This window comes from Panulirus ornatus, chromosome 18 (genome assembly GCF_036320965.1).
Source record: "Panulirus ornatus isolate Po-2019 chromosome 18, ASM3632096v1, whole genome shotgun sequence".
Taxonomy (NCBI): Eukaryota; Metazoa; Arthropoda; class Malacostraca; order Decapoda; family Palinuridae; genus Panulirus; species Panulirus ornatus.
This window is the reverse complement of record NC_092241.1, coordinates 24,098,694-24,113,922: the sequence shown is the minus strand read 5'-3', so window position 1 is coordinate 24,113,922 and position 15,229 is coordinate 24,098,694. Positions and strand designations below refer to the sequence as shown.

At 39.0% G+C, this 15,229-nt stretch overlaps 1 protein-coding gene across 3 annotated transcripts in view; it reads right to left on the bottom strand.

Annotated features, from left to right (window-relative positions):
- The window catches only part of LOC139755000 (uncharacterized), a 71,467-nt gene extending 66,614 nt beyond the window's left edge, over positions 1 to 4,853 (bottom strand). Inside the window, exon 1 of one of the 3 annotated variants that reach the window (XM_071672906.1) lies at positions 4,786 to 4,853. The gene's annotated coding sequence lies outside the window, so the exon portion shown is untranslated. The remainder of the gene's footprint in view (positions 1 to 4,785) is intronic. The other 2 variants (XM_071672905.1, XM_071672907.1) reach the window with 2 other exon arrangements.
- Positions 4,854 to 15,229: the final 10,376 nt, after the last annotated feature.

Sequence of the window (15,229 nt, the reverse complement as noted above, 5' to 3'; positions counted from 1 at the left end):
AGGAAGTGCCAGGAAACTGACAAATAATGGCCTATCAACTCATATACGCATAAACGTTCATACACGCACATATACATACATATACATATCAACATATATACATGTGTGTATATATACACATACACTGACATATATACACATGTACATATTCATTCTTGCTTTCCTTCTTCCTTTCCTGGCGCCAGCCCGTCCCACAGGAAACAGCACTGCTACCCCCTGCTTCAGCGATGTAGTGCCAGGAAAACAGACAAAAAAGGCCACAATCATTTACACTCAGTCTCTAGCTGTCATTTTCCTCTCTTTCTCAAAGTTCTACCACTATAAAGTTGCTTTACACTTAGTCTCTAGCTGTCATTTTCCTCTCTTTCTCAAAGTTCTACCACTATAAAGTTGCTTAACATCAAATGATGTCATAAGTGAAATTGGAAAATCTCATCCTCCTAAATAATTCTTTGCAAAGGAAGCAACAATTCCATAGGAGTAAAACAAAGGTCAAAAGCCTAGAAAATGCATGTCTCTTTTTCTAGTATACTACCTTTTCCCTGATACATATAATCATTATCACCTTATTCAATATTGTTCAATGAAAAGTATGGCACCAAATCATGGTCTGTACCACTGTATTTTTTAAGCACTACAAATCCATTGCAGAACAAAAGCATTCAGTATTCACAACTCATAAAGATATAAAGGTACACAAATGACTTACCAAATTATTTATATCTTTACTCAATTTCTAAACTTTACCCACTCATGGAGATAATTTAAGAACAGGCTCATTCATGCCACTGTGTTTTAGTTCAGTCTATAAAAGTTGATCAAACAAACAATTTGACCTATCAAATCTCCTCAACTAACATACCATTTTCCTACTATTTCATCAATCATATGAGAAGTACCATAAATACAAAGTAATGACCATCACTGAGGACTTGTAAGTATGTAAGAATTTAAGGAAATTGTACTAAGCCTGACCTCATGAGAAGCAGCTCCAGTTCACACTCAACCACTTACTGTCCTATTAGGGAAATTATGCCATTCATCAACAACTCTGTTTTCAAAGCAAAGTTCTCCTACATCTTTTTTAAATGTAAACTCATCAAGTTTAAAACCAGTATTGCAAGCTAATTCTAAAGTGGATGGCTACTCTGACTATTCAACTAACATCCCCTTTATCTAGACCTCTCTATCAGTATACTTTAATCAAAATCCAAAGAAAGTGTAAGGTCATAAGACAGAATAAACACAAGGAAGAAAAAAGATTTTCCTTGAAAGTTAAGAATAATCCTAAGGAATTCTTCAAATATATATGAAAAAGGAAGACAGTAGAAGAAGGAAATGGACCATTATGAAACGAACGTGACACACTAACTACAGACAACAAGGAAACGGCTACCATACTAAATTATTGTTTTAACTTCATATTCACAATTGAAGAAACACCAATTAAAATGTTTCAGGGATCTGATGAAGAAGAGTTGAAGGTTAGGGAAATAAAGAGATCTGAAGTACTTAAATACCAGGACCAATTAAATCCAAACAAACCCTAACTTAGCTCCAAGATTTTTACAGGTCAGGAGACAGCTGATACACCCCATAACATAAATATTCAACAAATCTCTGGAAACGAGCAAATGTTATTCCTATATATAAAAAAGGAGACAAACAGTGTGCCTTGAACTACTGCGTAAGTATCCTTACGCCAGGGTTCAGTAAAATGATGGAAAAAAAATACAATAAAATTTCTAGAACACAAAATCATATCATACAATCAACACATTTTCTTCAATAGAAGGTCCTGCCTGACAAATTTGCTGGAATTTTTGTAATGTTATTTATCAGAAGTGGGACAAAAAATTACCATCTGATTTAGTATATTCAGATTTCCAAAAGGCTTTCGATAAAGTACCTCACATAAGACTTTCACATAAACTTAAAGGACACAGAACTGGTGAAGAACTCTGTAATTGGATCAGAGACTGGATTACCGGAAGAAAACAGCATGTAGTATTAAACGGCAAAGCCTCAGATTGACTAGACGTACTGAGGAGTGAGCCACAGGGATTGGCCCTAGGCCCAAATCTTTCCATGATATATATTAATGACCTAGAACTCAGTCTCATATCTAAGATCTCCAAAGTTGCTGATGATACTAAACTAAGAGGTAGAGCTATAAAAATGCGGGACTGCGAAATGATTCAAAGAGATCTTAACTTACTAGCAGAGTGGTTAGACAGATGGCAAATGAAGTTTAATGTAGACAAGTGTAAAGTTATGAACTTTGGAGACAAGAATTTATGTAATAACTACAAACTACTTGGAAACTCTCAAACTAAAGTAAATGAAGAAAAAGACCTTGGAGTTGTCAATAGCAACATTCTAAAATATACTAAACAGTATCAAGCAGCAAGTAAAAATGGCAACCAAAGTTAGGTTTCATAGCCAGGAACACAGATTACAAGACACCAGAAACAATTTTCACACTATAATTTTCTAGTAAGAACACACCCTGAATATGCAGTCCAGTTTTGGTCCCCAGACTATAAAAAAAGACAAGGGAAAATTAGAGCAAGTACAGAGATACGTGACAAAATTGATCCCATCCCTTAGAAATCTGGCATACAAAGGTTAAAATAATTGGATCTCTTCTCTCTTAAAAAAATGTAGACTTTGTGGTGACATAATCCAAGTTCAAAGTTCTGAACAAATTTGATAAAGTAAATCATGAACATCTTTTTGAAATACAGGAAAATAAGGTTACCAGGAGAAAATGGAATAAAACTCAAAGCTAAAACATGTACTACAGACATGGGAAAAAGTTTCTTTTAATATAAGTGTGTTGAGCACCAGAATAAGTGAATGCTAAGACTATAAATACCTTCAAAAGTCGTTTAGACAAATATTTAATGAATTCAAGTATACTCTGAGAAAAATGCCAGAAATAAACTGTATAAATGACAGCAGTAATGGGGAAACAAGAAGGCTAATATGCAGCGGTAGGGAGTCGGTGAAAGCTTCAAACGTTGTTGAGCAGAATTACAGTTTCTTGTCAAACTTCTTTTTTTTTAATCAGACAACCCAGTCGTGAGCCAATCAGGCCTCCTTCTGTCTGCCTTTCTCATGTAAACTCATATCACCCCTTACTCTGTACTTCTTGGGAATACAAATTTGTTTCCGAGTCTTTCCTCCTAGGAAAGATTTCTTTCTTTTCTTTCAAACTATTCGCCATTTCCCACATTAGCAAGGTAGCGTTAAGAACAGAGGACTGGGCCTCTGAGGGAATATCCTCACCTGGCCCCCTTCTCTGTTCCTTCTTTTGGAAAATTAAAAAAAACAAAACGAGGGGAGGATTTCCAGCCCCCCGCTCCCTCCCCTTTTAGTCGCCTTCTACAACATGCAGGGAATACGTGGGAAGTATTCTTTCTCCCCTATCATTACCCTCACCTATATGCTTGAGAGTTCATATCCATTCAATAGAACACTGCCCAAAGCATCACTTCATAATCAAGGTGAGGTCTCAAAAGTAAGAAAGATAGCTGCAATATAACATCTGCACTTTTATGGCAAATACTTCCAGAAATACATCCATATACTGTACTCTATTTACTTTATTTTGCATCTTTATGTGTCACCACCTCAGTTTTCAGTTAGTACTGTGAACACTAAAATTTCTCTCATATACTGACTTCTCAATACTTAATCTACAGAATGCTGTCAAAGAGACAAACTTGGCCTGTTTTCTCTACTAACATTAAGCACTTTACAATAGCCATTACAAAATTTCATTTGCAATCTTTTTGTCCATATCTGCATTTTGCCAAGGTCTTCTTGTAAAGTAATAAAATCTTCACTTGAATTTATTACAACCATTACCTTTATTTTGTTAGTAAACCTACTGATTCTGCTAGTGACACCTACAGCTGTCATCAATATAAATTTCATATAATTTAAGTCCCAAGATGGATCCCTGGAGAACACCATTTGTCACCTGTCATTCTGAATTAAGCCCATTATGCTAGCCCTCTGTTTTCTGTCTGTCAGCCAAGTTCTAACTTCCTTGCTAATATCAATTGCCTCTAATTTCTTAAACAATCTCTCATAAAGAATTTTCATATGCCCTCTTGAAAACAAGGTTACTAATGTCATAAATTTCATCACTGTCAAATGATTCAAAAACATTTGTGAAATTTGACAACACATTAATGACATCTCCCCTTCATAAAACCAAGCCATAAATCATTCATAAGCTGTGATTTCTAAGAGCACTCTAATTCTATCCAATATTACTGTCTTAAGAACTTCCTTCAACTAAAGTCCGAGTATTTGGTCAAATGTTTACGGCTGTAGACCTATCATCCTTTTTGGGAACTGGCATTACAATTGCCAATATCCATGAATTATCTACGACTCCTGATCTATATGATTTGTCAAATATATTGACTAATGATTGACCATCTTCACTCCTTTACGACTCTTGAACAAATTTTTGTCGTTCCAGTAATTCATTTGGCTCCAGTTTTGATATCTGTTTCATGACATCACGGCTGATCCAATTAATTTCGAATAATTTATCATCTCGTTTCCTATATATACTTTAATCTCTAGGCTGGTGTTTAGATCTTTAGTAAATACCGACTCGACCAACTCCTCGCCTGACAACCTTTCTGATCCATTATTTGCGGCCATCATTCCAATCATTCTGCCATTTACCCATGCCTGCAGTCTACTGACTCAATCCCAGAAAGACAAGTCGACTAGAGTTTGCTTTACAGGGTAACTTCTTACCTTGAGCCAGCACTCTGGCTCCAACAAGGTTTGTTTACACTGCCACTATGACGTCACGACAACTGTCTGCTCCAGCTGATTCAACTGACTTACATTAACAATGATAATGGTAGAAATATTGATAATAAGATAATGATGATGATAATGGATATCATTGTAATAATAATGTAAAAGACGTCAGAACAACCCTAGTTTTTAGTAGCGATTTTTTTCTGGTCTCCAAAATTCCATTTATATTCTTATTTAGATACGTTTGACGATGCAAAATGCCGATAAAACAAGGGAAGGGCGTATAAACGCAGGGAATTGTGTGGATAAATAAATAGAAAACCTTATCTTGCAAACTTAACCACTAACTAGTGGAGCTGCTCTCCTTACGTCTCGCTCGCCTTGAGCGGACAGGTCACAGCAAATAATACCGGTCAATATTTTGACCGGATTAGGGCGGCGAGCGACTCCGATTATAATGATATGCAGGATCAACTGGCAATGACATCGAACGAGATGATAACACTCAAATTTCAATTTTCTTTTTTACTGATGCGACAAAAATAAGCAAAGTAACAGGAAGAGTGAGACGAACATTATATTAGCTGTCACATGATATTGTTGACAGCTGGCAGATGTAGTTAGCAAATCAAGTTGCTTCCTTGATAGGCATTTAGCCAAACAAGTAGACACATCAACTAAGTGATGTCTGCTATTTGTTGAAGCTGTAATAGGTACCACATAATTGAAGGGCTGTATACTATATGTGGTGAAAACACTTGAAGAGGATGTTCAGGCTATTCAAATGATGACGATATAACAGCCCCTGGTAGAATATAGATCTAAAGCCAAAATAAATCAACTAGTTTAGTTCACAGGGTGCTTCGTCCCTTAATCCAACTATACCTGGCATGACCCTTAATTATCACATATTTAAAAAACCAGTGTTCTACTGTTTTGTGCATTTACTACTTATACATTCACTCTTAATTCAGGTCAGCGCAGCAGCTCGGAATATGAGGGGACTCAGGAGTGACCTGGATTCAACACCACAAAAATGATTTTATACCTAAATCTTTTTAAATCTAGCTCGTTTCTTACAATTGAATTACAACCTTGCAATAACATGAATATGTAGGGCATAGCCCTATCTTTATTTTTCTCTGGAAACAACACAAGAGCTTTACATGCTAAACCTCCCGTCACCGAAGGGGAAAATGCTGATAGTTCACCCACAGGTACACGTATGATATTCAATAATGATGTAAATATATATATATATATATATATATATATATATATATATATATATATATATATATATATATATATATATATATATATCTTTTCTTTCATACTATTCGCCATTTCCCGCGTTAGCGAGGTAGCGTTAAGAACAGCGGACTGGGCCTTTGAGGGAATATCCTCATCTGGCCCCCTTCTCTTTTCCTTCTTTGGGGAAAAAAAAAGAGGGGAGAATTTCCAGCCCCCCCGCTCCCTTCCCTTTGAGTCGCCTTCTACGACACGCAGGGAATACGTGGGAGGTATTCTTTCTCCCCTATCCTCAGGGATAATATATATATATATATATATATATATATATATATATATATATATATATATATATATGTATTTTTTTTTTTTTTTTTTTTTGCTTTGTCGCTGTCTCCCGCGTTTGCGAGGTAGCGCAAGGAAACAGACGAAAGAAATGGCCCAACCCAACCCCATACACATGTATATACATACGTTCACACACGCAAATATACATACCTACACAGCTTTCCATGGTTTACCCCAGACGCTTCACATGCCCTGATTCAATCCACTGACTGCACGTCAACCCCGGTATACCACATCGATCCAATTCACTCTATTCCTTGCCCTCCTTTCACCCTCCTGCATGTTCAGGCCCCGATCACACAAAATCTTTTTCACTCCATCTTTCCACCTCCAATTTGGTCTCCCACTTCTCCTCGTTCCCTCCACCTCCGACACATATATCCTCTTGGTCAATCTTTCCTCACTCATTCTCTCCATGTGCCCAAAACATTTGAAAACACCCTCTTCTGCTCTCTCAACCACGCTCTTTTTATTTCCACACATCTCTCTTACCCTTACGTTACTTACTCGATCAAACCACCTCACACCACACATTGTCCTCAAACACCTCATTTCCAGCACATCCATCCTCCTGCGCACAACTCTATCCATAGCCCACGCCTCGCAACCATACAACATTGTTGGAACCACTATTCCTTCAAACATACCCATTTTTGCTTTCCGAGATAATGTTCTCGACTTCCACACATTCTTCAAGGCTCCCAGGATTTTCGCCCCCCTCCCCCACCCTATGATCCACTTCCGCTTCCATGGTTCCATCCGCTGCCAGATCCACTCCCAGGTATCTAAAACACTTTACTTCCTCCAGTTTTTCTCCATTCAAACTTACCTCCCAATTGACTTGACCCTCAACCCTACTGTACCTAATTACCTTGCTCTTATTCACATTTAATCTTAACTTTCTTCTTTCACACACTTTACCAAACTCAGTCACCAGCTTCTGCAGTTTCTCACATGAATCAGCCACCAGCGCTGTATCATATATATATATATATATATATATATATATATATATATATATATATATATATATATATATATATATATATATATATATATATATATATATATATATATGTCTCCAGCGTTAGCGAGGTAGCGCAAGGAAACAGACGAAAGAAATGGCCCAACCCACCCACATACACATGTATATACATACACGTACACACACTCAAATATACATACCCATACATCTCAATGTACACATATATATATACACACACACAGACACATACATATATACCCATGCACACAATTCACACTGCTTGCCCCTATTCATTCCCATCGCCACCTCGCCACACATGGAATACCATCCCCCTCCCCCCTCATGTGTGCGAGGTAGCACCAGGAAAAGACAACAAAGGCCCCATTCGTTCACACTCAGTCTCCAGCTGTCACGCAATAATGCCCGAAACCACAGCTCCCTTTCCACATCCAGGCCCCACTCAACTTTCCATGGTTTACCCCAGACGCTTCACAGGCCCTGATTCAATCCACTGACAGCACGTCAACCCCGGTATACCACATCGATCCAATTCACTCTATTCCTTGCCCTCCTTTCACCCTCCTGCATGTTCAGGCCCCGATCACACAAAATCTTTTTCACTCCATCTTTCCACCTCCAATTTGGTCTCACTCTTCTCGTTCCCTCCACCTCCGATACATATATCCTCTTGGTCAATCTTTCCTCACTCATTCTCTCCATGTGCCCAAACCATTTGAAAACACCCTCTTCTGCTCTCTCAACAACGCTCTTTTTATTTCCACACATCTCTCTTACCCTTACATTACTTACTCGATCAAACCACCTCACACCACACATTGTCCTCAAACATCTCATTTCCAGCACATCCACCCTCCTGCGCACAACTCTATCCATAGCCCACGCCTCGCAACCATACAATATTGTTGGAACCACTATTCCTTCAAACATACCCATTTTTGCTTTCCGATATATATATATATATATATATATATATATATATATATATATATATATATATACAATGTTGTATGGTTGTGAGGCGTGAGCTATGGATAGAGTTGTGCGCAGGAGGATGGATGTGCTGGAAATGAGATGTTTGAGGACAATGTGTGGTGTGAGGTGGTTTTATCGAGTAAGTATATATATACATATATATACATATGAAAAATGTAAGAAACAATTTAGAAAACTGAAACTTCTAGCTTGAAATGAAATGAAAAAATGAATGTCACATTATGGTTCAACCTCTGGCTATGGAAAAGGGAAATGTATAATTCATTTACACAAACGTCAATAGCAGTTCTCATCAATTTAACCACTGTATCAATAAGCTTCAATGTCTAAGCTACATTTTTTCCAATTTCACTATTTTCTTGTCAAAGCACCATGTATGAAAACTATCACTCCAGTAACACAACTATAGGTAGTATGTTTGAGGAAAGGAACCTGGATGCTTTGGCTCTGGGTGAATCGAAGCTCAAGGGTAAAGGGGAAGAGTGGTTTGGGAATGTCTTGGGAGTAAAGTCAGGGGTTAGTGAGAGGACAAGAGCAAGGGAAGGAGTAGCAGTACTCCTGAAACAGGAGTTGTGGGAGTATGTGATAGAATGTAAGAAAATAAATTCTCGATTAATATGGGTAAAACTGAAAGTTGATGGAGAGAGATGGGTGATTATTGGTGCATATGCACCTGGGCATGAGAAGAAAGATCATGAGAGGCAAGTGTTTTGGGAGCAGCTGAATGAGTGTGTTAGTGGTTTTGATGCACGAGACCGGGTTATAGTGATGGGTGATTTGAATGCAAAGGTGAGTAATGTGGCAGTTGAGGGAATAATGGGTATACATGGGGTGTTCAGTGTTGTAAATGGAAATGGTGAAGAGCTTGTAGATTTATGTGCTGAAAAAGGACTGGTGATTATATACATGGTTTAAAAAGCGAGATATACATAAGTATACGTATGTAAGTAGGAGAGATGGCCAGAGAGCGTTATTAGATTACGTGTTAATTGACAGGCGCGCGAAAGAGAGACTTTTGGATGTTAATGTGCTGAGAGGTGCAACTGGAGGGATGTCTGATCATTATCTTGTGGAGGCGAAGGTGAAGATTTGTATGGGTTTTCAGAAAAGAAGAGTGACTGTTGGGGTGAAGAGGGTGGTGAGAGTAAGTGAGCTTGGGAAGGAGACTTGTGTGAGGAAGTACCAGGAGTGACTGAGTACAGAATGGAAAAAGGTGAGAACAATGGAAGTAAGGGGAGTGGGGGAGGAATGGGAAGTATCTAGGGAATCAGTGATGGATTGCGCAAAAGATGCTTGTGGCATGAGAAGAGTAGGAGGTGAGTTGATTAGAAAGGGTAGTGAGTGGTGGGATGAAGAAGTAAGATTATTAGTGAAAGAGAAGAGAGAGGCATTTGGACGATTTTTGCAAGGAAAAAATGCAAATGAGTGGGAGATGTATGAAAGAAAGAGACAGGAGGTCAAGAGAAAGGTGCAAGAGGTGAAAAAGAGGGGGAATGAGAGTTGGGGTGAGAGAGTATCATTAAATTTTAGAGAGAATAAAAAGATATTCTGGAAGGAGGTAAATAAAGTTCGTAAGACAAGGGAGCAAACGGGAACTTCAGTGAAGGGGGCTAATGGGGAGGTGATAACAAGTAGTGGTGATGTGAGAAGGAGATGGAGTGAGTATTTTGAAGGTTTGCTGAATGTGTTTGATGATAGAGTGGCAGATATAGGGTGTTTTGGTCGATGTGGTGTGAAAAGTGAGAGGGTTAGGGAAAATGATTTGGTAAACAGAGAAGAGGTAGTAAAAGCTTTGCGGAAGATGAAAGCCGGCAAGGCAGCAGGTTTGGATGGTATTGCAGTGGAATCTATCAAAAAAGGGGGTGACTGTATTGTTGACTGGTTGGTAAGGTTATTTAATGTATATATGACTCATGGTGAGGTGCCTGAGGATTGGCGAAATGCGTGCATAGTGCCACTGTACAAAGGCAAAGGGGATAAGAGTGAGTGCTCAAATTACAGAGGTATAAGTTTGTTGAGTATTCCTGGCAAATTATATGGGAGGGTATTGACTGAAAGGGTGAAGGCATGTACAGAGCATCAGATTGGGGAAGAGCAGTGTGGTTTCAGAAGTGGTAGAGGATGTGTGGATCCCGTGTTTGCTTTGAAGAATGTATGTGAGAAATACTTAGAAAAGCAAATGGATTTGTATGTAGCATTTATGGATCTGGAGAAGGCATATGATAGAATTGATAGAGATGCTCTGTGTAAGGTACTAAGAATATATGGTGTGGGTGGCAAGCTGTTAGAAGCAGTGAAAAGTTTTTATCGAGGATGTAAGGTATGTGTGCGTGTAGGAAGAGAGGAAAGTGATTGGCTCTCAGTGAACGCAGGTTTGCGGCAGGGATGTGTGATGTCTCCATGGTTGTTTAATTTGTTTATGGATGGGGTTGTTAGGGAGGTGAATGCAAGAGTTTTCGAAAGAGGGGCAAGTATGAAGTCTGTTGTGGATGAGAGAGCTTGGGAAGTGAGTCAGTTGTTCGCTGATGATACAGGGCTGGTGGCTGATTCATGTGAGAAACTGCAGAAGCTGGTGACTGAGTTTGGAAAGAGGGGCAAGTACGAAGTCTGTTGGGGATGAGAGAGCTTGGGAAGTGAGTCAGTTGTTGTTCGCTGATGATACAGCGCTGAGAGAGCAGAAGAGGGTGTTTTGAAGTGGTTTGGGCACATGGAGAGGATGAGTGAGGAAAGATTGACCAAGAGGATATATGTGTCGGAGGTGGAGGGAACGAGGAGAAGTGGGAGACCAAATTGGAGGTGGAAAGATGGAGTGAAAAAGATTTTGTGTGGTCGGGGCCTGAACATGCAGGAGGGTGAAAGGAGGGCAAGGAATAGAGTGAATTGGATCGATGTGGTATACCGGGGTTGACGTGCTGTCAGTGGATTGAATCAGGGCATGTGAAGCGTCTGGGGTAAACCATGGAAAGCTGTGTAGGTATGTATATTTGCGTGTGTGGACGTATTTATATACATGTGTATGGGGGTGGGTTGGGCCATTTCTTTCGTCTGTTTCCTTGAGCTACCTCGCAAACGCGGGAGACAGCAACAAAGGAAAAAAAAAAAAAAAAAATATGTATATATATATATATATATATATATATATATATATATATATATATATATATATATGTAAATTACGATCATTCTAATCCTTTAGTCTCACGAAAACAAAAATGAGTGTACATGGTTGTATATTTCCTCCTTTCAGTGATTCATTTGAGCCACTAATGAAAGAACCGCGTTTCATCACCATCTTAATACATGCAGTTTCCTTTGCTTGACAGAACAAAACTCCTTCGATCATTATTTCCAGTTGTTTTATGGTATCAAAATTCACAAACTTATTTTTCATCAACATATAGCTTTTGGTCTCAAATTAAATTCTGTGTAACAGCAGTGTTCCGTTTTCTGAGAATTTGACCCAGTGAATTTACCCTCAAAATATCTAACAAAAAACCCATCTAAATGCTATAAACTATAATGTGTTCTTAGATACCACCCTTGTTTTAGGTTTCATAATGATCTCGGCGAGTTCGTTATTCGCTTTTCCACCTCTTACTTGACTAAACCAGGCATGCCGTTGCCCCTCGCAGTGAGGGATATTTTCTGTTCCGTCCTATGTAGACCAGCCCTTGTAGCTTAACTTGTAGACTGTTTGTGTGATTTTCTCTTGTGCTGATTGTTTACATTTTTAAGTGTGGGGTCACTGATGCTTTAATAAGGAAAATGGTTGGAAAACCCACATCAACTTTGCATGAATAACACAGCATGGTCATAATAACATTATGAACCGGTACTCAACAACTTGACCTAGTGACTAAAAAATCTTAAACTAATCAGTACTTTTCGCCAGACGATCATTATGGCTAATTTCATAAGATCACAGTAATGAGTGTCTCCGAAACAAATGAATCTTGAACATTCTATAATTCCTAGAAGTTTAAGCTCCAACTTAAGGCGTACAACTTTGTAGACTTATAAGTCATAACTTTATACGGAATAAAGGCTTTTCTTTATGGCCCAACTTGATTCTGTTTACATATAAAGATAAGTTTTCTCAGAGTAAAGCAAAATTATCTATGGACTATTAAGTGTTTAATTGGAACTACCCTGACCAATGGACTACCCTGACCAATGGATTATGCTACATATTACATGAAGTAGCGACTAGGATAAATCCGTGTGAAGTCAGTGTGGACAACCCATGAAAGTTACCAAAGAATGGAAAAATGGATGTCCACGAAGATCACAGGTCGGCGTTGTCAAGTGATTCCTACAGTTGGTTTACTGCAAACAATAATATCTTCTTTTTAGTGACGTAAGTGAATTTGATCCAGACATTGAATCGTAGACTGAGTACAAGGAGCGTCTGCAACATATTTCTTTGCGAGTGACATAACGATGCGGTTAAGATGATAGCAATGGTAGGTCCAAAAAACATTAGCAGGGCGGCAAAAGCTTACACAATATATTGCAGCATACTGCAGTTCTGTACGAGCAAGTCGAAACAAAATGGGGGCTGAGCCCCCTCTGCTTTTCAAGGTGCAGAGGGGGCATCAGCCCCCCCCCCCCTCCTGTGCCAGCGCCAATGAACATAACAGTAATGGCTTTTGAAGAACTCTGTAACGATTTATCCAAACATCTTGAGCCAGACCTGTCAGATACGGTAGCGAGATTAAAATTAGGTAAAAGAATCAGGCGACCAGGAGAGTGTTGCTCAGTATATCATGATTACCTTGAAAGAACTAACAGAACACTGCAATTTCAACTTTTTGACGAGAGACCTGCAAGATCAAATATTGCGTGACCAGATTCATGCAAACTACCGACACTGGAGCCCAAACTGGCGAGATTCGGCTGTGCAAGAAAATCTGCGATTTGGCGGCGACAATAGAGACAACGCAGAAGGACGTTCACACATAAAAAAAATCCATCATCCCTTCATGCGGTGACACTAGGAAGAACCTGTTGGAGATGCAGTGAAGCTCATCATCCAAAACAGCTGTTGGGCCCGAGACAAGAGGTGCTACAACTGCTAACAAGTGGGCTATTTCTCCCATAAGCGTCAGAAGTCTCAGCGACAGGGCTGGATCGAGAGAAGAAAGGAGGGATGGGCATTCCCTAGTGGCACCTTCAAGCCTTCTCCAAACAACACGCCCAAGAGAGCGCCCTCACCATGAGGAAGAACAGCGTCAAGAGCGGGAGGAGGACTGCCAAGAGGATGTGTCGTGTAAAGCGTACAAAACCAGGGAAAAGGATTTGAAAATAATAATGGTGTTGAGAAAGGTAAAAAGATTATTCTTATTCAATTCCGTACCATATTATAGCAGTGGAATATTTTGAATTCCATTCAGTACTATATTACAGCAGTAGAAAGAAGAGTGAGGTAAACTGAGAAGTGTTAAACCATTTATGGGCAGACTAAATATTGAAAGGCAATTAATGAATTAATGAACATGTTTATGAGAGTCTGTGTGACAAGGTAACCGTATTACAAGAGAAACATGTTGAAGTCATACACAAGAGAAAGATTGACTTAAAGGTGTTATGAAAGTTACCATGGTCTAGTACATGAGTAGCTGGAAGTACTTGTAGAAGATGATGGACAAAATTTGATGGATAAGAACTGGTTACAAACAATCCAGATTGATTGGAAGAATTCATTGTTTAATGTACAGGAACACTTGGATAACAATGAAAAGTTTTTGAAGGATTTAGAAATGAACTATGCTAGTATATTTGAGGGAGGTTTGGGCACATACACTGAAGGCAAGGCCAGAATTCATGTAGATGCTCGTGTAAAACCAAAATATTTGAACGCTCGCTCACTGCCTTTTTCTTTGAGAGACCAGACATAGAATTGGACAGACTAGTGGCAAGCGGAACGGTCACATTAGTGGAAAGCTCAGATTGGGCCACTCTGAGCGGTTGTGTTCAAGCCATCCTCACACGTTAGAATCTGTGGAGACTTTAAAGTGACACTTTTCCAGTTCCAAACATTAATGACTTACTGACCAGTTTGGTAGGAGGTAAGTCATTCTCAAAGCTGGACGTGCGTGGTGCTTATCAATAGGTGTCATTGGATGAAGAGTTAAGAAGTATTGTGTGATAAACACATAGAGGTTTGCTCAGGTATAACATTACCTTATGGGATCAAAAGTGTACCTGGGATTTTTCTAAGGAAAATGTACAATTTATTGAGATATTCCACACATTGTTGTATATTCCACACATTGTTGTATATTTAGATGATGTTTGGATCACTGGAAGCATTGAAGCAGAACATAAGGCAAAGTGGTATAAAAATTAAAGTGGTATAGAAATCAAATGGAAAATGATATTAGAAAGTAAAGTAAAAGCAATGTGGATGCACCCAGGCCAACAGATGTGCAAACATTGCAATCATTCATAGGAGGTATGAATTCTTGTGGTAAATCTCTCAGGAACCTCTTAATATTTGCGCCATTGTATATGTTGTTAAGGAAGGGGGTGCGATGGCAGTGGCTGCAGCCACAAGAAGCTGCATTTAAGAAAACAAAGCAGATGTTATTGTCTGGTGAGGTTTGGGTACATTATGATTCAGATGGGCCTCATGTTCTGTCATGTGATGCCTCACCATGTGATGTAGGCGCAGTGCTAGAACACCAAAATGAAGATGGATCAGAACAATCTACAGCTTGTGCTTCACGCAAACTGAATGATGAGAAAACTTATGCACGGATTGGAGAGAGAGTCTGGCAATAGTGTTTGGTGTGCGCCATTTTCACAACTATGTGTATGGAAGATCATTAGTACATT